Source organism: Pseudophryne corroboree, chromosome 6, assembly GCF_028390025.1.
Source record: "Pseudophryne corroboree isolate aPseCor3 chromosome 6, aPseCor3.hap2, whole genome shotgun sequence".
Lineage (NCBI taxonomy): Eukaryota > Metazoa > Chordata > Amphibia > Anura > Myobatrachidae > Pseudophryne > Pseudophryne corroboree.
In genome coordinates, this window is record NC_086449.1 from 308659837 (window position 1) to 308686451 (window position 26615).

Sequence of the window (26615 nt, forward strand, 5' to 3'; positions counted from 1 at the left end):
TATTGTAATGTCGTCTAGTTAAAATTCACATTGTAAATTGTATTGGTCATGGATTAATCTGCATGGCTGCCAATTAGTCTGTCTGTAGGATATGAGAGTGATTGGAATCAATAAATATTAATTAAATAATCAAATCAAGTGGTATTGTTTCTGCATGCTAAAGACATTCTGCATGGCTGCTAATTAGTCTGTCTGTAGGATATGAGAGTGATTGGAATCACAAAATATTAATTAGATAATCAAATCAAGTGGTATTGTTTCTGCATGCCAAGATCAATGTGCAGCTCAAAGAACATTTTCCTCCTCCAAAAAAATACAAAGATGTTAAAGAATAAATGTGATGCTAAAAATCCTGTTGTTTGTAACAGTAATAATTAATTATGTTGTAAAAATTGACAAGGTGCTAAGTGTTATATATATTCTGACAATCCTACACTTACTAACTATGTTTCTTTTCTTCTCTTTACAGAAATCGGTCTCTATATGTTTTATGTTTTTTTGGGTGGCTGCTTGGACTGGCCTTTGCCTTTACGACTGTCGTGTTGGCGTGCTCTGGTGGAGCGCCTTGGTGCTGAGGACACTGGTGATATAATTGGAGTAGTCATACCAGAACTGCTGCTTGGTTGCCGTTGGTACTGGGATCTGAGTGTTTCATTGAGGTTAGCGAGGGTGGCATTGAGTTCACATGTTGCAGCATTTTGATTTTCTAAAATTCTGGTGATAGATTCATTGATCATTTGATTGTTTTCTAAAATGTTGATATAGCTTTGCTGTTGTCTGTGCTGTTCTTCCATTATGCGTAGTAAGTTGCCCATGACATGTGTAATGTCTGCACGCATGATTTCCATGGTATTGGCAATTCTCGTGGTTGATTCATTTTGGTGACTGATATTTCTGCTGATTCTTCTGAGGTGAGATGGTAGGCTTGAAATAATTTGGGTCTGCCAATGCAGGCAATCTTGATTAGTGGCCTGCTGTGTAGCCCAACTGTCCCAAAACACTTGATCAGGGCCTTGTGCTACTGGTGTTGTTGGGCTGTGTTGTGGTGGTAGTGGTGGTGGTGTGTTTTGCTGTGGTGGTGTACTCACAGGTGCTGGGTGGCTGATTCCTTTGATTACTGGCTGCATTTGTAAAATGATTGTCTCATCCATGTCACTGTGTTGCTGGTGTTGCGTAGGGATGCTGGTACCAGTGCTAGAATCTGGAATTAGAAACATTTTGCCATTAGTTATCCATATGTTAGAGGAATTAATACAAAGCAATACACATGGAACACATGTATTTGAATGGTGCTTTCAGATATCCAGCATAGCAACATCATCACTCATAACTTTAATACATACATATGCCTGTTTGTGGCAAATGTGTCTGGTTACTTCATTGTGAAAGCAAGCAAATGAGTTGTATGGTAGATCAGACATACTCCACCATAAAAACACATTTTAAACCATAATGTGTTGCCTTATAGTGTCTAAAACAAAAACATAGTAATGTTTTGCATGTTGGTGCCAATGTTAGGTCAAACACACATGTGAAATTGAGGATTACAACCTTACTATTTGCCAAGCTTACACATGTGTTTATGTTGCAGCATCTTCCACACAATCTGCTACTGTATGGCTGAAGTGGACATACATATCTTTACTGGATGTGGACAAGGCCATTTTGCTAGGGTTCCATTTGATGTTTTAGTGACTTCGGTTTTGTTGGTTTTTGAGTTAATTAGTCTAATTAAATGGATTATTACGAGATGATTAATATATTTTTTTTCAGTTTCTTACTCACAATCAAGATGAGTGGAGTGTGGTTGGCGTCTTGGAGGTGTGTCCAAAATTTGGAGTGGTGGGGCCGAAGAAACTGTAGACAATCTTCGTGGCGGGGTAGCCTGCTGTGGTTGGGACTGGACATCAGACCTTGCTTTCTTTGTTGGCATATGTATTATTTTTTGGTGTGGTACAGGAGTCCGCCTTCTGCTGCTCAAGACTTCTTTTGATGAACCTAGTATTTAAAGTGAAATTTTGGTTTGGCCATTCCTTTACAAACATCACCTCTACTACAATGGACACTTTACCTGCTTCCGCAGCGTCATCATCATCAGATGTCATGGGAGTGACTGTAGGACGACCAGTACTGCTTTTTTTTCAACACTGTAAATCATAAAACAAATAAAATAACTAATTTGTTCATGCTATTGTTGATTAATCCACCCATTATGTTTATAAACATTACATCTTACAGAAATGTTTTTTTATTTATGGAAAAAAATTACGCATAAAGAAAAATTAAAACAAAAAACCAAACAAACACACACATTGCCCAATAGCCATATGCACTATGGGAAGTGCAACGCAGGAAATAATGTACAGAACACAGACATAGGACACAATTACAAATACATACACTAACAAGCCAAAACACACACATCTTCATTTTCTAATGTAATTAAGGAAAGATGCATTATAGAAAATGCTCTGTGATGTGGCACTACAAACACACATTAGCACAATATGAGCAAAAAAATAAAAAAATCCAAGACCATCATAATAGTAAGGTAACTAAGTCTGCAGTGTTGTGTCAGGGTACAAATACAGCCTCAAACTGAACCAACAAATAGTGGGTTTGGTTTAAACAAGATTACATTCAGTACTAATGAAATTATACATGTAACTGGCTTCAAAGTGACTTTGCACTACTCCAGCCTCTAACATGTCAACCACTGTTTTGGAAACATTGCACATGGATAACTGAAATAAAAAACATAGTCCAACTTTCAAACTGTAAAATGTGCTAAAGGAAAACATTATTGCTGGACAATTTAATGACACACCAAGTCAAAACTACACATGGAAAATGTACTGTTAAAATACCACATGACAAACAATAAAGTACTATTTTACATTGGCTTTTGTAGAAAACATTACCCAAAACGATGTCTTTGCTGATGCACACTTGAAGATGGGAGCAATATGCAACGTCACATGACACACATTTACAAAAAACATTAAGACAGAAGGAGGAGTTTTGTTAGCGATTTCTGAGTGTAGTATTGTGTTTGAAAGTAGTCTTGTCATTCTGTAGTCTTGTTTTTTTGTTTTGTCTCATTTTTTGTCCAAGTTTTTTTTGCTTTATAGTCCCTTGTCAGTGTTTGTTTGTGTGTGTGTGTTGTGCAGTGGTAGTGGAGGAGTGTGTTGTTTGTCTTATTATTTTTCTGTGTTAATTGTTGAACCACACAATTATGTCTGACTCAGAGGTGGCTGAGGTGAGTGAGGTGGAGGGTGTGAGTGAGGGGGAGGAGGTGAGTGAGAGTGAGGTTAGTGAGGTGGAGGAGGTGGGTGAGGTTGCTGCAGCAGCCTCAAGTGACAGTCAGACAGCTCCGCAGCCACGCACCACTACTAAGACTGTATGGAATGTAAAGTTTAGTTATGCTGAAAATGTGGCATTGGTGCGGGAGCTGATGAAGTATCAGCGGCAGTTATTTGGGCCCGAGTCCGCCAAGGTGCCAACACAGAAGAAGACGGTGTTGTGGGCGAAAGTTGTTGCTGCTGTAAATAGTGAGGGGGTGGTCAAGCGGACGGAGGACACGTGCCACAAACAGTACTATGACATAAAGCCCCGTGTCAAGTCCAAAATGGCCAAGGAGGCGAAGTCGGCTCGCAAAACCGGTGGTGGACAGCCCTTTATTGACAGATATCTGGACTATGAGGAGCCATTGCAGATTTTAATACCTCCTGAAGTAGTGTGTGCAACCCATGTCCGTGATTCCGATCGGCCCAGGAAGGATGGTGAGCATGTGTTTTTTTCTTAACATTCTATTACATTACTTATGTCTTAATGTTTTTTGAAAATGTGTGTCATGTGACGTTGCATATTACTCCCATCTTCAAGTGTGCATCAGCAAAGACATCGTTTTGGGTAATGTTTTCTACAAAAGCCAATGTAAAATAGTACTTTATTGTATGTCATGTTGTATTTTAACAGTACATTTTCCATGTGTAGTTTTGACTTGGTGTGTCATTGAATTGTCCAGCAATAATGTTTTCCTTTAGCACATTTTACAGTTTGAAAGTTGGACTATGTTTTTTTATTTCAGTTATCCATGTGCAATGTTTCGAGGCTGGAGTAGTGCAGTGTCACTTTGAAGCCAGTTACATGTGTAATTTCATTAGTACTGAATGTAATCTTGTTTAAGCCAAACCCACTATTTGTTGGTTCAGTTTGAGGCTGTATTTGTACCCTGACACAACACTGCAGACTTAGTTACCTTACTATTATGATGGTTTCGGATTTTTATTTTTTTTGCTCATATTGTGCTAATGTGTGTTTGTAGTGCCACATCACAGAGCATTTTCTATATTGCATCTTTCCTTAATTACATTACATTAGAAAATGAAGGTGTGTGTGTTTTGGCTTGTTAGCGTATGTATTTGTAATTGTGTCCTATGTCTGTGTCCTGTACATTATTTCCTGTGTTGCACTGTCCATAGTGCATATGGCTATTGGGCAATGTGTGTGTTTGTTTGGTTTTTTGTTTTAATTTTTTTTATGCGTAATTTTTTTCCATAAATAAAAAACCATTTTTGTAAGATGTAATGTTTATAAACATAATGGGTGGATTTATCAACAATAGCATGAATAAATGAGTTATTTTATTTGTTTCATGATTTACAGTGTTGAAAAAAAGCAGTACTGGTCATCCTACAGTCACGCCCATGACATCTGATGATGATGACGCTGCAGAAGCAGGTAAAGTGTCCATTGTAGTATAGGTTATGTTTGTAAAGGAATGGCCATACCAAAATTTCACTTTAAATACTAGGTCCATCAAAAGAAGTCTTGAGCAGCAGAAGGCGGACTCCTGTACCACACCAAAAAATAATACATGTGCCAACAAAGAAAGCAAGGTCTGATGTCCAGTCCCAACCACAGCAGAATACCCCGCCACGAAGATTGTCTACAGTTTCTTTGGCCCCACCACTCCAAATTTTGGACACACCTCCAAGACGCCAACCACACTCCCCTCATCTTGATTGTGAGTAAGAAACTGTAAAAAAAAAAATATATTAGTCATCTCGTAATAATCCATTTAATTAGACTAATTAACTCAAAAACCAACAAAATCTGCTATACTTACCAAAGTCACTAAAACATCAAATGGAACCCTAGCAAAATGGCCTTGTCCACATCCAGTAAAGATATGTATGTCCACTTCAGCCATACAGTAGCAGATTGTGTGGAAGATGCTGCAACATAAACACATGTGTAAGCTTGGCAAATAGTAAGGTTGTAATCCTCAATTTTACATATGTGTTTGACCTAATATTGGCACCAACATGCAAAAACATTACTATGTTTTTGTTTTAGACACTATAAGGCAACACATTATGGTTTAAAATGTGTTTTTATGGTGGAGTATGTCTGATCTACCATACAACTCATGTGCTTGCTTTCACAATGAAGTAACCAGACACATTTGCCACAAACAGGCATATGTATGTATTAAAGTTATGAGTGATGATGTTGCTATGCTGGATATCTGAAAGCACCATTCAAATACATGTGTTCCATGTTTATTGCTTTGTATTAATTCCTCTAACATATGGATAGCTAACGGCAAAATGTTTCTAATTCCAGATTCTAGCACTGGTACCAGCATCCCTACGCAACACCAGCAACACAGTGACCTGGATGAGACAATCATTTTACAAATGCAGCCAGTAATCGAAGGAATCAGCCACCCAGCACCTGTGAGTACACCACCACAGCAAAACACACCACCACCACTACAACACAGCCCAACAACACCAGTAGCACAAGACCCTGATCAAGTGTTTTGGGACAGTTGGGCTACACATCAGGCCACTAATCAAGATTTCCTGCGTAGGCAGGCCAAATTATTTCAAGCCTACCATCTCACCTCAGAAGAATCAGCAGAAATATCAGTCGCCAAAATGAACCAACTACGAGAATTGCCAATACCATGGAAATCATGCGTGCAGACATTACACGTCATCTGCAACTTACAACGCATAACGGAAGAACAGCACAGACAACAGCAAAGCTATATCAACATTTTAGAAAACAATCAAATGATCAATGAATCTATCACCAGAATTTTAGAAAATCAAAATGCTGCAACACGTGAACTCAATGAAACAATCAGATCCCAGCACCAACAGCAACCAAGCAGCAGTTCTGGTACGACTACTCCACTTATATCGCCAGTGTCCTCACCACCAAGGCTCTCCACCAGAGCACACCGACACGACAGTCGTAAAGGCAAAGGCCAGTCCAAGCAGCCACCCAAAAAAACATAAAACATATAGAGACCGATTTCTGTAAAGAGAAGAAAAGAAACACAGTTAGTAAGTGTAGGATTGTCAGAATATATATAACACTTAGCACCTTGTCAATTTTTACAACATAATTAATTATAACTGTTACAAACAACAACAGGATTTTTAGCATCACATTTATTCTTTAACATCTTTGTATTTTTTTGGAGGAGGAAAATGTTCTTTGAGCTGCACATTGATCTTAGCATGCAGAAACAATACCACTTGATTTGATTATCTAATTAATATTTTGTGATTCCAATCACTCTCATATCCTACAGACAAATTGGCAGCCATGCAGAATGTCTTTAGCATGCAGAAACAATACCATTTGATTTGATTATTTAATTAATATTTATTGATTCCAAGCACTCTCATATCCTGCAGACAGACTAATTGGCAGCCATGCAGATTAATCCATGACCAATACAACTTACAATGTGAATTTTAACTCTTTTACATTTCTTCTCTAGACAACATTACAATAATAACACAATTGAGTTTGAAAAGAGTGTCCTAATATGTTGTCAACAAATTTAGATAATTTATTCCCAAAATGATTGACATCATTGTTGTGCCATGTTTGTGTGTGGTAAAAAGGAGTAATCAGATTGTAAAACATGATGCAGAACCAAAGTTGGAAATATTTGATTAAAACAAATAATGTATGTAATAATGGATATATGTTGAAAACGGTGTATAGATTTACAAATCTGCAAGTTTACTCCAGCAAACATAACTAAATACATTTTTTTGGATGAGACTAAGTTTGTGTCCCTTAAATCCGATGGAGCATCACACATAGGGACACATGTATTCCTCAAGGATAACATATTATATGTGGAGAAGTGTTACATTAGGATGTAACACACATTCCTAAAGTAAATAACATATTCAATTACTATCTGGATTATGTGTGTTTTAAATAAATTACAATTAAAAGCTTTTTTTTAACACTTATCTAGACTTCATGCATGTCACTCATAATCTGATGTTTAGTCAATTTAATTAAACACAATACACATGCTGCATTTGTTTTGTATAAAGCGAGGGTATGTTTGTATGTCTCAAGGAGACAGACACATTCTGAGTAATGGTTTTTAAATGAAAAATGTACAAAATATATTTAGGCTTACACAACAAATGAAAGAAGGAAAACATACCTTAAAAATAACTATTTATGAGGTCTTGCCTAAACTGCCTCCCTACATCTGTACTCCAAGTGTCACCTGATGTCACTAATTCCTCTGCTTGCTGGCTGCTTTCTTCATCCTCCTCGTCATCATCAACATGTGGCAGATCTTGTTGCAAACATATGTTATGAAGAAAGCAGCAGCAGAACACAATTTGAGCCACCTTCAAGGAACTGTACAACAAAAGGCCACCGAAACCTAGATTTCAGCACACCAAAACATCTTTCTATCACATTCCGTGTGGACTTATGTGCATTATTGTAATTGTGTTCAGCAGGGGTATCAGGTCGGGACAATGGAGTTAGAAGCCAAGAGAAACAGCCATATCCTCCATCACCTGAAAGACAGATATAGTAACGTGTTTCATGTTAAGATACAGCAACACATAAGTAACACAGTGTATTTTGCCATAGTATACAAAGTCCTACACATATCAAATTACATACCTAGCAGCCATCCATCTGGCATTTGTCATCCTCAAACTTATCAAAGAGGGATGACTGACTGAGGATGAAGGAGTCATGGCAGCCCCCGGGGAACCAGCAACAACACTCATTATTTTGAGATTTGCATCACAAACCACCTGCACATTTGTGGAGTGGTCTAGATGTCAGTTAGTATATATGTGCTGCCTGCCCCTAGGTGGTCTCAGCTGAATGTGTGTGCAATCTATGGCTCCCAGCACATTGGGCATGCCAGCAACCTCATAGAAATCTACCCTGACGGCATGCCACTGAGACTCCTGGGTAGGGAAGCAGATTGAGGCATCGATGTGGGGCTGCAAAACATCCAACACCTGTGTGTATATTTGATAAAAAAAATGAAACCGAGATTTTATGACATAACATCGTCACTGGCCACTGAGAGTAATTAAAACAAACAAAAAACAGAAGAGGTTGTTAGGTATACATCACCTGTGTTAGTATTCTTGAAAAGGAGGGCTGTGAGATTCCAATTACATCCCCAGACACAGCCTGAAAGCTCCCAGTAGCCATAAAGTGCAACACAGCCAGGAGTTTGTGCAGGCCTGAGACAGGGGGAGAGCATGCTGTCTCAGGGTCTAATCCCAGCTTGACAAGGTCATACAGACGGAAAATGTTGTTACGATTTAGACGGAACACCTGTATGACCCTGTCATCGGACAATGCGTTCAAGTTTAAATGCCCCCCCCCCATAAAACGAGGCCTGCGCAGCCTCTGCGGAACCTGTACAACCTGCTGACCATGTTCAATTTCTTGGCCCTGGTTACTTACAAGCTGATGTCTGAGTCTGAGGAATCCCACAGCACGCAAAATATCACTGCACCATAGTCCTGCAGCCATTTCTGAGTGTAGGTTGTTTGAAATGGGCCTAAGATCCTTGTATAGGCATCATAATTCAGGTGTGAATGATTTTTAAGTAGCAACACATGGAAACACGCCTGAAAAAAGCAGGTCTATTTTTTTGCTGCTTTTTTTAACGAATCACAAAAAAATACGACCGCAATTGAGCATTCAGAGATTAACACCCAAATACGAATGAATAGTAAATTCCCGTGTTGTATGAACAAACAGCTGCGTTTGACCGATGGTCTATTCATTTGTATTTCTGAACTTTGCCATCAAAACCATTATGAATAGCCCAAACACTGCCGAGATTTGTACTTAGTAAATTCCCGTGTTGCCACTTTGAAAAACCCCCCAAAAATCGGACAAACTCGGATTTTTAGTAAATATACCCCCAGGAGTCACAGTGGCATGAAGTTAAGGTAGTTTTCTATAGTATCTCAGGCATGCCTAATGTTCTAGGAGTTACAGATTTCATACACATTGAGCAGAGACCACCCAGGAATACTGCACATGTTTATACGAATAGTCATCATACCTATTCCATGAATGTGCAGGTGGTCTGTGAGGTAAAACTAAAAATCATGAGTGTTTGCTGTCTTGGTTTGTGTCAAGATGCATCCTTAGCAATTCATCCCTGTCTACAAAATTTGAGATGGGACAAATGGCAAAGGGATGGTTGTTTGTTAAATTACCTGTATGTGTAAATGTAACTGGTTATAGTAATTGTTAATATATTATTTTAATATTTTTTTCCTCCCAGCAGGTGATTTAGGCTATGCTCCTGGCTTCTGACTCCATTGTCAGAGCCACAAACTCCTGCTGGGCATAAGTATAACAAAGCACATATAGCCACTTGATCCATGATAAAATTCACCTTTGACCTATTAAAATTGAATTTCAGGTGTATTGATAAATCATGAGGCATATTATTATATCATCCTGTAAAAGAGTCCGATATTGTGCTCTGCTGCTGTCTATTGCATAGTCAGTGGCTATATCATCCTCTTCCCCTAGATTATGTAATAGACAGTGAGGGATTTTGTTTCAAACAACTGACTCTATGAGCACAGAAAGTGGAAGGCAGATTAAGGCTGCATGTATTGCCAACTATTTCAGCTGTAAGTATATTTCTCAAAGGTTTTTATAAGCAGTATTACGTAAACAAACCCACATCCATTATATTGTACAGTTAGGGGTCCATGCATATTTTATTTTTAAAGAGTGGACTATTTGTAATGTTCTAAATACATATGGCCGTTTGAATTAAATGCTTATACAAAATTTGTATCCAAGTAATATTCTGTTTTTATTTAAAACTAAACACCTTTAAACATACAAACCTTACAGTATTTGTTGTTATCATTAACAAAAGCACAATGATGTTGTGCTTAAAGTTATAATTATTTATTGTAAATAGAAATTGAAACCCATATGGCTTAAAAAATAAACTTCCCATTATTTTATGGTATAGTTTTTATATTGTTACATTTTGAATTTAAAAACTGTAAGTAAACAATATGTTTCCAACCTATAAAGAAAAAGCACAACATATCTATTTATCTAAGGATGTGGTGCAAGAGGAGGCTGGTCTGCACTTCTGCGGCTTAGGCCATGATGTATACAGAGGCCACGTTTGGTGGTGTGGATGGTGTTGAGCTTGCTGCTAGTGTTCTCCTACCTGAAGTGGAGCCTGTTTGTATGGGTAGCCTTAGTAAGAATTGGGCAGCAATTGTTGAGATAACCTGAGTAAGATCATTGATAGCATTTGTATGTAATGCTTGGTTACCAGTGTTTCCTTGGTTTTGCGTTTTGATTGCTGTAGTCAGTCGCATTATATTGTATTAATTTGAGATAATACTAAAGGTAGCCTCCTAACTTGCCTATTTCTTTGTGCATTTTTCTGCATTGGTTGATACGAAAATTCAATCAGGGTTTGTTCAAAGGCATGAATGGCTTGTATAATGGCCTCATTTCAAGTAGTGGTGGTGTTTGTATGTGTTCCTCTGGAAGTGGAATTTCTTCTGGTGGTGTTGGTGATATGGCCCTCAAATGCAATGTATATATTTCCCTTTCATCATCTTCTGGCATCGGTTATGGCATGGGGCCAGTGGTGTAAGCAGAATTATTTTCTTAGTGTTACTGAGTGCGCTGAAAAATGGGCATGGTCATGTCATGAGGGGGCATGACCACATGACACTAAGGGGAAGTGGCTGCATTACACTAAGGGTGTGGCCACACAGCACAGTCCCTTTTCTTTGCACTGTGGAGGCAGGGCTAGAAATATATAGTACTGCCTCCAGTATAATAGAAATATTTAGTAATAACCCCAGTATAATAAAAATATATTGTAATGCCCCATATTTATTAAAAATACATAGTAATGCCCCTATTATAACAGGACTATATACTGTAGTAGTGCCCCCATAATAATAGACATATACAGTATACTAGTGTCACAATATTACAAAAGAATATTACAATCTATACCCACATAATAGAAATATATAGTAGTGTCCACATTACAATAGAAATATATAGTAGGGCCCTCATAATAATAGAAATATATAGTTGTATCCACATTAAAATAGAAATATATAGTAATGCCCTCATAATACTAGAAATATATAGTAATAACCACATAATAATAGAAATATATAGTAGTATCCACATTAAAACAGAAATATATAGTAATGCCCTCATAATAATATAAATATACAGTAGTGTCCACATTTCAATAGAAATATATAGTAGTGTCCACATTAAAATAGAAATATATATATAGTATTGCCCTCATAATAATAGAAATATATAGTAATGCCTCATAATAGAAATATATAGTAGTGTCCTCATTACAATAGGAATATATAGTGATACCCCCAGTGTAATAGAAATATATAGTAATGCCCCAGTATAATAGAAATATATAGCAATACCCCCAGTATAATAAATATATGTAGTAATGCCCCTGATTTAATAACAATATATAGTAATGCCTCCATTATAAAAGGAATCTATACTGTAGTGGAGATGAGCGGGTTCGGTTCCCTGAGAACCGAATACCCCCCAACTTTACCACCCGAGCCCAGATCTGAGCCCGGCTCAAGTTTTACCGCCTGACTCAGAAACCAGAATGAGGCAAAACGTCATCATCCCACTGTCGGATTCTCGTGGGGTTTGGATTCCATATAAGGAGCCACGCGTCACCGCCATTTTTACTCCGGCATTGAAGAGAGTAGCAAGAGGACGTGTCTCAATCCTCAGTGTCTGTGCGGGAGGGAAAGTGGGGTGGCGATTCCAGTGCTGTCTTGTGCTGCTCAGTCCAATGTAGTGTCTTATGCTGTATCAGTCTAGTCACAGTGGTGGTGTCCTCTGTTGCCATATGTCCAGTGTAACTGTATAAGTCCAGTCCAGTGGTGCTGTGTTGTCCTGTATCAGTACAGTGGTAGTATCTTGTGCTGCATAAGTCCAGTCACAGTGGTGGTGTCCTCTGCTGCCATATGTCCAGTGCTGCTGTATAAGTCCAGTCCAGTGGTGCTGTGTTGTGCTGCATCAGTCCAGTGGTGGTGTCTTGTGCTGCATCAGTCCAGTCACAGTGGTGGTGTCCTCTGCTGCCATCTGTCCAGTGCTGCTGTATAAGTTCAGTCCATTGCAGTGGTGCTGTGTTGTCCTGCACAGTGGTGGTGTCCCTGTGCTGCTGTATAAGTCCAGTGGTACTGCTATATAAGTCCAGCGGTACTGCTGTATATGTCCAGCGGTACTGCCGTATAAATCCAGTGGTACTGCCGTATATGTCCAGTGGTACTGCCATTTACTGCCGGACATATATGCCAGCATACTGCCATATATGTCCGGTGGTACTGCTGTATAAATCCAGTCCAGTGATACTGCCATATAATTCCAGTGATACTGCTGTATATGTCCAGTGGTACTGCCGTATAAATCTAGTGGTACTGGTGTATAAATCCAGTCCAGTGGTACTGCCGTATAAGTCCAGTGGTACTTCCATATAATTCCAGTGATACTGACGTATAAATCCAGTGGTACTGCCGTATAAATCTAGTGGTACTGGTGTATAAATCCAGTCCAGTAGTACTGGTGTATAAATCCAGTCCAGTGATACTGCCATATATGTCCAGCGGTACTGCCATATAATTCCAGTGATACTGCCGTATATGTCCAGTGGCACTGGTGTATAAATCCAGTCCAGTGATACTGCCATATATGTCCAGCGGTGCTGCCATATAATTCCAGTGATACTGCCGTATATGTCCAGTGTCACTGGCGTATAAATCCAGTCCCGTGGTACTGCCGTATAAATCCAGTGATACTGCCTTATATGTCCAGTGGTACTGCCATATAATTCCAGTGATACTGCCATTTATGTCCAGTGGTACTGCCGTTTAAATCCAGTGCCACTAGCATATAAATCCAGTCCAGTGATACTGCCATATATGTCCAGCGGTACTGCCGTATAAATCCAGTGATACTGCCATATAATTTCAGTGGTATTGGCGTACAAGTCCAGTGATCCTGCCATATAAATCCAGTCCAGTGATACTGACGTATAATTCCAGTATTACTGCCATATAATTCCAGTGATACTGCCATATAAATCCAGTCCAGTGGTACTGTCGTATAATTCCATTGATACTGCCATATAATTCCAGTGGTACTGGTGTATAAATCCAGTCCAGTGGTACTGTCGTATAATTACATTGATACTGCCGTATAATTCCAGTGGTACTAGTGTATAAGTCCAGTGATACTGCTGTATAAATCCAGTACAGTGGTACTGCCATATAAGTCCAGTGGTACTGCCGTATAAATCCAGTGGTACTGCCGTATAAGTCCAGTGGTACTGCCGTATAATTCTAGTGATACTGCCGTATCATTCCAGTGATACTGCCATATAAATCCAGTCCAGTGGTACCACCGTATAAGTCCAGTGGTACTGCCGTATAAGTCAACTGGGACTGCCATATAATTCCAGTGGTACTGGCATATAAATCCAGTGGTACTGCCGTATAAATCCAGTCCAGTGGTACTGCCGTATAAATCCAGTGGTACTTCCATATAAATCCAGTGATACTGCCATATAATTCCAGTGATACTGATGTATAAATCCAGTGGTACTGCAGTATAAATCCAGTGGTACTGTAGTATAAATCCAGTGATACTGCCTTATAAATCCAGTCCAGTGATACTGCCATATAATTCCAGTGATACTGCCGTATAATTCCAGTGATACTGCCATACAGGGCCGTAACTAGGTGTGTGCGAGAGGGGCCTCGCACACAGCGCAGAGCCCTGGGGAGCGCACAGTCACGGCCCTGTTTAACACTGTACGGAGCATCAGAGCTCCGTACAGCTCCAGTGCCCAACCGCAGCCCGCCCCAGCACAGCAAGCCGCCTCAGCGGCTGGGGCATGTTGGCGGGTCCTCCCCGCTCCCATGCTCCATACTACAGAGCATGGGAGCGGCAGGGCTGGATTAACAAAGGGGCTCATGGAGCTGCAGCTCCAAGCTCACACTCCAAATAGGCCCACCGCATTTTTCAGAGCTGTATGCTGCAGTAGATATGGGAAAGAAACTCCTTCTACTGCAGCGTCCCAGGGCGCACCCCCTCCGGCCTCAACGATCCTCCCCCCACTGCCACGATTAGGTGGCTCAAATGCCGCCAGCATGGATATCTTGCTTATGGAGGTGGCGCAGTGGAAGGCTCTCCTAGTCCTCCATGCGCCGCATATGTATATATGCACAGAGACTCACAGCCTCCTCCTTCGCAACACATGACTTCACGCTGCGTGACGCCATGAAGCTTCTGCCAGGGCACCACCGCGCTCTCACTCCACAGCATAGCACAAGGTACAAGCACACACAGTCTATACAAGCATGATGGGGGTTGCTGCTCCGTGAATGCGGCCCAGCCTCTGATGATCCTCCTGATGCAGTGACCGAGGTGAGACAACCCATACCTCCCGGCTGCCTGGGGGCTGCTCTAAACTCTTAGTAATGTGCTATTCTGGGCAGGCTGGGGTTTGTGTTTATTAAAGAAGATATATATATATATATATATATATATATATATATTCTGTCTGCCGCAATGTGTAAAAAATGGGGGATTGGCTGCCGTAATGTGTAAAAAGGGGACGGTGTCTGCCGTAATGTGTAAAAAAGGGACGATGTCTGCCGTAATGTATAAAAAGGGGGACACTGTCTGTCGTAATGTGTAAAAAGGGGGACGCTGTCTGCCGTAATGTGTAAAAAGGGGGACGCTGTCTGCCGTAACGTGTAAAAAGGGGGACGCTGTCTGCCGTAATGTGTAAAAAGGGGGACGCTGTCTGCTGTAATGTGTAAAAAAGGGACGCTGTCTGCCGTAATGTGTAAAAAGGGGACGCTATCTGCCGTAATGTGTAAAAAGAGGGACGCTGTCTGCCGTAATGTCTAAAAGGGGGACGCTGTCTGCCGTAATGTGTAAAAGGCGGACGCTGTCTGCCGTAATGTGTAAAAGGGGGATGCTGTCTGCCATATTGTGTAAAAGGGGGATGCTGTCTGCCGTAATGTGTAAAAAGGGGACGCTGTCTGCCGTAATGTGTAAAAAGGGGACGCTATCTGCCGTAATGTGTAAAAAGAGGGACGCTGTCTGCCGTAATGTCTAAAAGGGGGACGCTGTCTGCCGTAATGTGTAAAAGGCGGACGCTGTCTGCCGTAATGTGTAAAAGGGGGATGCTGTCTGCCATATTGTGTAAAAGGGGGATGCTGTCTGCCGTAATGTGTAAAAAGGGGACGCTGTCTGCCGTAATGTGTAAAAAGGGGACGCTGTCTGCCGTAATGTGTAAAAAGGGGGACTGTCTGCCGTAATGTGTAAAAGGGTCTCTACCTGGTGTAGTGGCGCTACTGGACTGCGTAATTTGAATGATGGAGACTACTGTGCACCATAGTATGAATTGGTATTATTTTGTGGCCACGCCTCTTCACCATGAAGCCACGCCCTATCTTGCATGGGGGGGCGATGCCGTTTCTTGCACACAGCGCTAAAATGCCTAGTTACGGCACTGCTGCCATATAATTCCAGTGGTAATGGCATATAAGTCCAGTGATACTGCCGTATAATTCCAGCCGTACTGCCGTATAAGTCTAGTGGTACTGTCCTGTGCTGTATATTATTTACTCCATTTAAAGGGGTTATTAATATTTAATCAAAATAATTTTTACAGGGATTGCCCTCTGTGGTGTAGGGATACGCTGTCCTGTGCTGCATATTGTGTCATATTACTGCATAAAAATAATGGAGAACAAAAATTTGGAGGATAAAATAGAGAAAGATCAAGAACCACTTCCTCCTAGTGCTGAAGTTGCTGCCACCAGTCATGACACAGACAATGAAATGCCATCAACATCGTCTACCAAGGCCGATGCTCAATGTGATAGTAGAGGGCATGAAAGATCCAAAAAGCCAAAGTTCAGTAAAAATATCTCAAAAAATAAATTTAAATGGTCTGAGGAGAAACGTAAACTTGCCAATATGCCATTTACGACACAGGGTGGCAAGGAACGGCTAAGGCACTGGCCTATGTTCATGACTACTGGTTCAGGTTCACATGATCACATCATCGTCCCGCTACAAAAATGATAAGAGTTAAGCTGGCAAAAGCACAGCAAAGAACTGTGATTCTAAGATGGTATCACAAATCCAAAAAGGAGAGTCCAAGTGTGTCGGCGGTTGCGATGCCTGACCTTCCCAACACTGGACGGGAAGAGGTGGCTCCTTCCACCATTTGCACGCCCTCTGCAAGTGCTGGAAGTAGCACCCACAGTTCAGTTTCTGATATTCAAATTGAAGATGTCACTGTTGAAGTACACCACTTGTACTACTTCAACTAAGCAATTGACTGTCCAACAGTTCTTTGTGAGAAAGATGAAATATGACAGCAGACATCCTGTTGCAAAGCAGATTACTGAGGCCTTGATAGCTATATTGGTGTTAGACGTGCGTCCAGTATCCGCCATTAGATTAGTGGGACTAAGAGAATTGATGGAGGTAGTGTGTCCCTGGTACCAAATCCCATCTAGATTCCACTTCACTAAGCAGGTGATACTGAGAATATACAGAGACGTGAAAAAAGTGTCCTCAGTGTCCTAAAAATTGCAGTTGTACCCACTGTCCACTTAACCACGGACATGTGGACGAGTAGAACAGGGCAAACTAAGTACTATATTACTGTGACAGCCCACTGGGTAGATGTATTACCTCCCACAGCAGCAGCACCAGTAGCAGCATCTTGCAAATGCCAACTCGTTCCTAGGCAGGCTATGTTATGTATCACTACTTTCCATAAGAGGCACACCGCTGACAACCTCAACCAAGGACTACATGACTGTGGCAGCTCACTGGGTAGATGTATTGTCTTCCTCAGCAACAACAGCAGCAGCACCAGCATCTCCCAAACGCCAACTCAATCCTAGGCAGGCTATGCTGTGTATCGTAGAGGAAGGGGGGTTGTGGACTTGCACCAGCTTGAATAATATGTGTTGTAATTAGCAAAGAAATAAATCTATTAGATACCAAAATATTGACTATTATTGTAAATCATAAATAGTACTGAGTTTTGGTGGTGCTCCCACAGATTTTGTAGTTTGACTACAAGAGGAAAGCAAGAGAAAGACAAAATACCCTTGTGTGGAAGCACTCTTTGTAAATTATACTTAAATGATGAAGAGGAGGACCGTTTGAAGTCCTTCCTCTTGATGGATTGATTAAAACTTAACTTTTATTGATTGGCTATAAATTCACTGTGGGGTGAACTAAATATAGAATATTAAAAATTATAAATGTAAGAATCTAGATTTGCCATTGTAACAAATATGGTTCTAGATATAACAGGTGAAAATATTGTTGTTATAATTATATATGTATAGGAATCATAATGTGTACACGTCACAGAAAGGATCGAAGTATGGAGTAAGCTCTGAAGAAAATAGTACAAGAATTTCCTGAAAGAAAATGGCCCACAGCACCTAGTATTCCCTGGAGGTCTCCCATCCACGTACTGACCAGGCCATACCTGCTTAGCTTCCAAGATCGGACGTGATCGGGCGCATTCAGGATAGTATGGCCGTGGGCCAATTATTATCAAGAAATACTGTTGGTACTAATTGAAGGTCTGTGGGTCTGATAAATCCACTGTATATAATATTGGAAAATTGCGGTGTGATATGAGGATTCTCCTCAAGAAAAATGGCCCACAGCACCTAGTATTCCCTGGAGGTCTCCCATCCAAGTACTGATCAGGCCTTTATCTGCTTAGCTTCCCAGATCAGATGTGATCGGGCGTAATCAGGGTAGTATGGCCGTGGGCCAAGTAAATCAGAAAATTGGCAGACACACCTCTAAATTCAGTGATGGTATCTGACAGTGCTTGTAAGCTCCTGTCACTGAAATTCCAAGTGAGGGAGTCTGTGTAAGTAAATACTGCTGCTGTCTTTTAACCGATAGAGCTATGAACTCAGTATAAGCACAATGTCTTTCTCCCAGACTTTCATCAGTCAGATATAGGAGTGGTAAATTGTAGCAATCAGTATCAGTCTTTTTTCGTGAATATTAATACAAACTGGGAAAATCTTTTCTATTTTTTGCTGTGAGTAGCCAATATTATCGAAAAGAATAAAAAGGAAGAAGAGAAAAAGGTAGTCTATGTCCATGTGATAAACAGCAAAAAGACAAAAATAATTGAAAGTCTTTAGCCCATATGTTAAACACTTATGGGTGGCTGATATAGCAATTCTTATGTTTCTATTGCTGAAAAATCATTTCCAATAATAATGAAAAAAACTGTATAGAAACAAATATTGTTATTAGGTTAGGCTGCATGAATACAATGTGAGCAGCACAACACAAGTACCTTTTTCAGTCTGGTGGAAATAAAATATGAGTATGAATGAGCTTGCAGTGTACTTCTGAAATGGCTGTATAAATAGAATCAATTCTGAGTATAGTTACGGAGCAAATGCAGGGATAATCACGCCAAATAGGTTCTGGTGCGCTGCTTGGAAATGAACATTAAGTTAGAGGTTACCATTTTCCAATGTTGAAGATGTCCCTGCGAACGGTTGCTGGAGTTTATGGCCGTGCTCCGTGCTCCGTGTTCTGTGACCGTGCGGCCGCCCGTTCCGGAGAGGGCGAAGCCGCAGTGACGTCACTTGTTGGACGTCAGGTTTCCGACGTACGTTTCACCTGTAGGCTTGTTCACGGAAGCCCCGTGTTCTCTCTCACCTGATGATCCCTTAAATAGGATGCACGAACCAATAATATAATAAGGGATTGATTAATAGAATGTGTTGCAGCTTGGTTTGATGGAAGTTTAATTGGGATTGATTACGGATTGAGCAGTGCAAGAATGTGAAAATGGTTTGGAGGGGTAGCGGACAGATTTATCCGAATTAATACCTGTTGTAACTAATAGATGAATCAAGGAGGATTAGTAATATCGAAGGTCCCAGTGATATTGGGCACCTGTGTGTCCATTTAAGCAGGGAGGATTGGATGATGTGGGAAAAATTGAATGGTTTTGAGTGTGAGATAGAGAAAGTGTTTGCTCTGGTTGAGGAAGAGCAACTGTGTCAAGGGATAACAGGATGATAATGATAGTGAAATAAGTGGATGTTGTAATAATAGTGAAATGAATTGATATTAAAAATGAAAAATAAATGTATGGTGAAATAAAAGTGAAATGAGATAAAATAAAATGAAATGAAATATGAATTATGAATTATAAAAATTGTAAATGTTATAAAGATATGAAAATAAATGTGTGAATAAATGTGTGAATAGTATTGAAAATATATATATATAAAAAATATATAATATATAAAATTATAAAAAAAATTATAAAAAAATTATAAAAAATATATAAATAAAATGAAATAAAAATAAAAATAAAAATAAATATGTGAAAATGAAAATGAAATGGAATAAATTGATGGTGTGATGGAATTGTAGGTAATGAGGTAGTGGGAGGTGGAGGTGGGCTATGATTGATGTAAGGGGAAAAGAGGGGGAACGGGCGGCCGCACGGTCACAGAACACGGAGCACGGAGCTCGGCCATAAACTCCAGCAACCGTTCGCAGGGACATCTTCAACATTGGAAAATGGTAACCTCTAACTTAATGTTCATTTCCAAGCAGCGCACCAGAACCTATTTGGCGTGATTATCCCTGCATTTGCTCCGTAACTATACTCAGAATTGATTCTATTTATACAGCCATTTCAGAAGTACACTGCAAGCTCATTCATACTCATATTTTATTTCCACCAGACTGAAAAAGGTACTTGTGTTGTGCTGCTCACATTGTATTCATGCAGCCTAACCTAATAACAATACTTGTTTCTATACAGTTTTTTTCATTATTATTGGAAATGATTTTTCAGCAATAGAAACATAAGAATTGCTATATCAGCCACCCATAAGTGTTTAACATATGGGCTAAAGACTTTCAATTATTTTTGTCTTTTTGCTGTTTATCACATGGACATAGACTACCTTTTTCTCTTCTTCCTTTTTATTCTTTTCGATAATATTGGCTACTCACAGCAAAAAATAGAAAAGATTTTCCCAGTTTGTATTAATATTCACGAAAAAAGACTGATACTGATTGCTACAATTTACCACTCCTATATCTGACTGATGAAAGTCTGGGAGAAAGACATTGTGCTTATACTGAGTTCATAGCTCTATCGGTTAAAAGACAGCAGCAGTATTTACTTACACAGACTCCCTCACTTGGAATTTCAGTGACAGGAGCTTACAAGCACTGTCAGATACCATCACTGAATTTAGAGGTGTGTCTGCCAATTTTCTGATTTACTTGGCCCACGGCCATACTACCCTGATTACGCCCGATCACATCTGATCTGGGAAGCTAAGCAGATAAAGGCCTGATCAGTACTTGGATGGGAGACCTCCAGGGAATACTAGGTGCTGTGGGCCATTTTTCTTGAGGAGAATCCTCATATCACACCGCAATTTTCCAATATTATATACAGTGGATTTATCAGACCCACAGACCTTCAATTAGTACCAACAGTATTTCTTGATAATAATTGGCCCACGGCCATACTATCCTGAATGCGCCCGATCACGTCCGATCTTGGAAGCTAAGCAGGTATGGCCTGGTCAGTACGTGGATGGGAGACCTCCAGGGAATACTAGGTGCTGTGGGCCATTTTCTTTCAGGAAATTCTTGTACTATTTTCTTCAGAGCTTACTCCATACTTCGATCCTTTCTGTGACGTGTACACATTATGATTCCTATACATATATAATTATAACAACAATATTTTCACCTGTTATATCTAGAACCATATTTGTTACAATGGCAAATCTAGATTCTTACATTTATAATTTTTAATATTCTATATTTAGTTCACCCCACAGTGAATTTATAGCCAATCAATAAAAGTTAAGTTTTAATCAATCCATCAAGAGGAAGGACTTCAAACGGTCCTTCTCTTCATCATTTAAGTATAATTTACAAAGAGTGCTTCCACACAAGGGTATTTTGTCTTTCTCTTGCTTTCCCCTATGCTGTGTATCACCAGTTTCCATAAGAGGCACACCGCTGCCAACCTCTTATGGGAATTGAGGGACATCATCGCACAATAGCTTACCCCACTTAGACTCTCCTGGGAATTTGTGATATCGGACAATGCCACCAATATTGTGTGTGCATTACATCTGGGAAAATTCCAGCACGTCCCATGTTTTGCACATACAATTAATTTGGTGGTGCAGAATTGTTTGAAAAATGATAGGGGCATGCAGGAGTTGCTGTCGGTGACCCGAAAATTTGTGGGCCACTTTCAACATTCAGCCACTGTGTGCTGAAGGCTGGAATGCAAGCAAACACTCCTGAACATGCCCTGCCATCACCTGCAGCAAGAGGTGGTAACGAGGTGGAATCCAACACTCTATATGCTTCAGAGGATGGAGGAGCAGCAAAAGGCCATTCAAGCCTATACATCCATCTACAATATAGGCAAAGGAGGGGGAATGCACCTGACTCAAGCGCAGTGGAGAATGATTTCCGTGTTGTGCAAGGTTCTCCATCCCTTCGAACTTGCCAAGTCAGTTCAAACACTGCCAGCTTGAGTCAGGTCAATCCCCTCATCAGACTTTTGCAGAAGCAGCTGGAGAAATTGAAGGAGAAGCTAAGATGGGGCAATTCCGCTAAGTATATGGGACTTGTGGATGGCGCCCTTTATTTGCTTTGCCAGGATTCAAGGGATCTGTTGAAATCAGAGCACTACATTTTAGCCACCGTGCTCAATCCTAGGTTAAAAGCCTACGTTGTATCTCTCTTTCTGGCAGACACAAGTCTGCAGAGGTTCAAAGATCTGCTGGTGAGAAAATTGTCAACTCAAGTGGAACGTGACCCGTCAACAGCTCCTCCTTCATTTTCTCCTGCAACTAAGGCTGCAAAGAAAAGGATAAGATTTCCTAGCCCACCCGCTGGCGGAGATGCAGGGCAGACAGGAGCATGTGCTGACATGTGATCCGGACTGAAGTACCCGCCAAAGATTACTGACATGTCTACTGTCACTGCATATGATTCTGTCACCATTAGTGCAGCCGGTAACCTTGTCAGCGATCGGCATAGGAGGTTACTTATAAATTCCTCCAGGAAGACCTTTACCAGCAATTGCCTCCAGAACGTACACAGGTACCTGTGATGGTGGATTCCAGTGGGGACGACTTAATACTCTGTGTGGATGAGGATGTACACACTGAAAGTGGTGAGGAATCGGAGGATGAGGGCGACATCTTGCCTCTGTAGAGCCATTGCTTCTTTTTTGTTGGGGGGATTAATTGTTTCTTTTTTTGTGGGGTCCCAAACAAACCAATCATTTCAGCCACAGTCGTGTGGCAGACCCTGTCGGTGAAATTATTGTTTTTTAAAGTGTGCATGTCCTGCAGAGGCAGATTTAGACCTCATGGGGCCCTAAGCAATATATCAGTTTGGGGCCTCCCTCTCTCAATTCCACGCAATTTTAATCTGCATCTTTGTGTGGTTACCATAGTGAGGCATGCACAGTATGACCCAGGCATTTGAAAAATAATGACTGCTTGCATCAAATGCCAACGCAGCGTACACCTCTGAATGAGGACCTATATATATCACTATGCTATCTACTCACACTACATCCCTGGATTCCCTGCACTACAGTAGATCACTGAACTGACTCCCCACACTGTATCACTACGCTTCATCCGCTCACTATATCACTACGCTACCTCCCCACACTACATCCCAGCACTATTTCACTGCACAACCTCTTCACACTACATACTGTTCTACATCTCCACACTATATGAGTGCAGTGCCTCCCCACACTACAGGGCCATCTTAACAGCAGTGTAGGCTGCTGGGCAAGCAATGCACTGGGGCCCCTACCCATCCTGCAGCGGTAGGGGTGGGGGGGTGCTATCAGTGGGTGGTAGAGGATGTTCTATCTTCCACTAAGCATGTAGGACTTGGAGCAGTAATTTCTGCTAATCACTCCTTTACTGCACAGATGGTGGGAGATGCGGTGGGAGGGAGAACACTAAACTGTAGAAGGAGCATTGGGCTGAATGATGAGGCCCCGGTGCATGACTTCCAGGGTAGTAGGAGGTGTTTAATACGCAGGGAAGGGTCTTAATATTCATCATTTGGTGAGAGGGCAGTCTACTTGACTGCAGATACCTTCAGTTCCTGGAAATAGATTTTTTAGCTTTCAATGGAATAAGAGACTAGAGAGTCCCACCTTTCAGGAGGTACTGGGGACTCGGGGGTCAGAGTTCAGAAGCCAGAGCAATCTAAAATAAATATATGAGTAAAACGTTGCTTTTAATTGACAGAGAAACGTGTCAAGGGACTTCCACAGTTCGACACCTGCTATCGCCTATACCAGCTATAAGTATATCTGGCTACATGAGACACCCACCGGGACCGCACACTTCCTCCTGACCATTGAACTGTCCCGTATCTGGATCACTAGCTCCATCTGAAGAGGGATGCTTATTGTATACCAATTGCCATAACCGGCGGCAGCTCCACTATACAGCGGCAGTTACAGTACTGTGGTTCTTACAGCCGGTGGCAGCTCTGGTAGGCTAACAGTGAGTAGGAACACTCTATTCACCAGCTAGGTGATGTTATTCTTCTACAGTGGACTGGTGCATTAAAAATATAGGACCGTGACAGCTGCCGCTATATATAAAGAAGCATTTACAATATATGGTCTACTAGCAGGTGTAGCATAGCACTGATTAGGACACAAACAGGTGGGTGTCCACAAGTGTGCAGGTATAACGTATAATTGACAAAAAGTGCTGGGACTAACAAAAACCTTATCAAGGACAATTAATTATACAATTAAATAATTATCTACTAAAGCGACACATGTTTAGGTACTGTGTAAATTGTTGTGGCATAAATTCTTTTGATGCATGTCATTTTACTGAATAAATGTGTTCATATTATATTTGCGCTCTCAAGTATATATCTAATATATGTATATTGGGGCCAGTTCAGTAAGGTTAGCAAATTCTGCTAATCAGCAAAATTTGCTAACCATTAGCACGCATGCTGGGGGCCGCCCAGCGCTGGGCAAGGCTGCTCAGCATGCTGACCGAAGCCTCTCCCCCTGCTTCAAGCAGAAATTGTGAACAGCATGCAATTTCTGCTTGTTAGCAGAAATTAAGGATGACTCCTGCCGGCACAGCTTAGCTGCGGCCGCAGGAGTCCCGGCGACATTTTTGTTGTTGCAGCGGCTGCGTGTGACGTCACGCAGCCTCTGTGGTCGCACCCCCAACATGCCCCCATTCGCACGTACCAGCCCACCGTTTGGGCTGGCATGCCCCCGCAACGCACGGTTTCGACCCAGAAAACGGAGCGTTGCCACCCCCTCCTACCCAGCGACCGCCTCTGCCTTATTGATAGGTAGACGCGATCGTAATTTCTGCGCCCCCCCACAGAAATTGCGGCCGCATGCACAGTAGGGCCTGCTGCGCATGCGCCCGCGGCCCCTCAGCAAAAATTCCGTTCGAATCGCTACTTGCGATTCATACTGAATTTGCCCCATTGTATACTGAGTAATAGGCCTCTGTCCATGTACATGGGGAAAAAAAAATGCAGGTGGTCATAAAAAAAAGAAGGGGGGGGGGGTGTATAAAATGTAGGTGGCCAAAAAAAGTAGGGGGGAGTGTATAAAATATAGGTGGTCAAAACAAAGCAGGGGCAGTGTATAAAATGTAAGTGGTCATAAAAAAAAGCAGGGGGGAGTGTATAAAATGTAGGTGGTCAAAAAAAAAAAGCAGTGGGGGAGTGTATATGTTACTACAGTAGCTCTTGCTGCTGTATAATACTCCACGGTGCCCGCAACCCGCCGCAGACCCTCCTTTCCCCCGCGGCCACAGCCTACATGGAGAGGTTGGTGGGGTCTTACCGTTTAAAGCAGCAGCAGCTTCCAGCGGGGGAGGGGGGTTGCTGTCGTCCGCGGTTGCTGGAGAAGCGGGGGCGTCACTATCAGTGGCCATTGTTCGTCCAGCAGTCCAGCAGGGGGAAGGTGACACAGTCTGCGGCTGGAGTCAGGCGCGTGCGCTATGGAGGCATCCTCATCTGAGTATGAAGGGAGGCAGGTTAGCTTGCTGCAACTACTGGCGGGCGGCTGCGTCACTATCATTGGGGAGCAGCAGTGAATTTACTGCTAGGCAATTCGGCACTGCCTGGGCCCCCTGGACCTGTCAGCCCGTAGGCAGCTGCTTTGGTTGCCTAGCGGTAAATCCGCTCCTGATGTCCTGTTTATACAACATAAGGGTGAGTGGGAGGGCCCAAGGACAATTCCATCTTGCACCTCTTATTTTTTTTCTTTGCATAATGTGCTCTTTGGGGCCTAGTTTTTAAAACTGCCATCTTGTCTGCCACTGCAGTGCCACTCCTAGATGGGCCACGTGTTTGTGCCGCCCACTTGTGTCGCTTAGCTTAGTCATCCAGCTACCTCGGTTCAACCTTTTGGCCTAAAAACAATATTGTGAGGTGTGAGGTGTTCAGAATAGACTGGAAATGAGTGGAAATGAATGTTATTGAGGTTAATACAGTAGGATCAAAATTACCCCCAAATTCTGTGATTTTAGCTGTTTTTATGTGTTTTTCAAAAATCATCCAGATTCAAAACCAAAACCAATCCAGATCCAAAACATGAGTGGGGATCCAGATCCAAAATCCAAAACCCAAAAAGTGTCTACCGCACATCTCTAATAAATAAATAAATATATATATATATATATATATATATATATACATATACACACACACACACACACACACACACACACACACACACACACACACACACACACACATAATTTTAATATAGCTCTATATAGTACTTGTGAGAGCTTCAGATATGCAAAATGTTTTTGTTTTTCTAAATATTAATTGTACTTTCAGCAATCTAATGACATCTTGGCAGTGATGTTATCTCTATCCCATTATAATAGTAGTACTGTATAACAACAGTTTTGAGTATTAACCATCACCACTACATATGAAATGTACTGATGCTGTTCTATTGAATAAAAAGCTGGACTTAACCAGTTTGGTGCCCTATATAAGATTTTGGCTGTTGCTACATGCAGATAATGCTCCGCAGTACACAATATGCCACTCAGTGTTCCTCAGTACACAATATGGCATACATACTCCAGAACTCAATATAATAA

At 41.2% G+C, this 26615-nt stretch overlaps 4 pseudogenes; 2 read left to right on the forward strand and 2 right to left on the reverse strand.

Moving 5' to 3' along the window:
* Positions 1-17858: 17858 nt before the first annotated feature.
* LOC134937691 (5S ribosomal RNA) lies at positions 17859-17976 on the reverse strand (annotated as a pseudogene).
* A 116-nt stretch (positions 17977-18092) lies between these two features.
* On the reverse strand, positions 18093-18211 carry LOC134937882 (5S ribosomal RNA; annotated as a pseudogene).
* A 2510-nt stretch (positions 18212-20721) lies between these two features.
* On the forward strand, positions 20722-20840 carry LOC134937883 (5S ribosomal RNA; annotated as a pseudogene).
* Positions 20841-20956: 116 nt separating this feature from the next.
* Positions 20957-21074, forward strand: LOC134937703 (5S ribosomal RNA; annotated as a pseudogene).
* The last annotated feature ends 5541 nt before the right edge of the window (positions 21075-26615 follow it).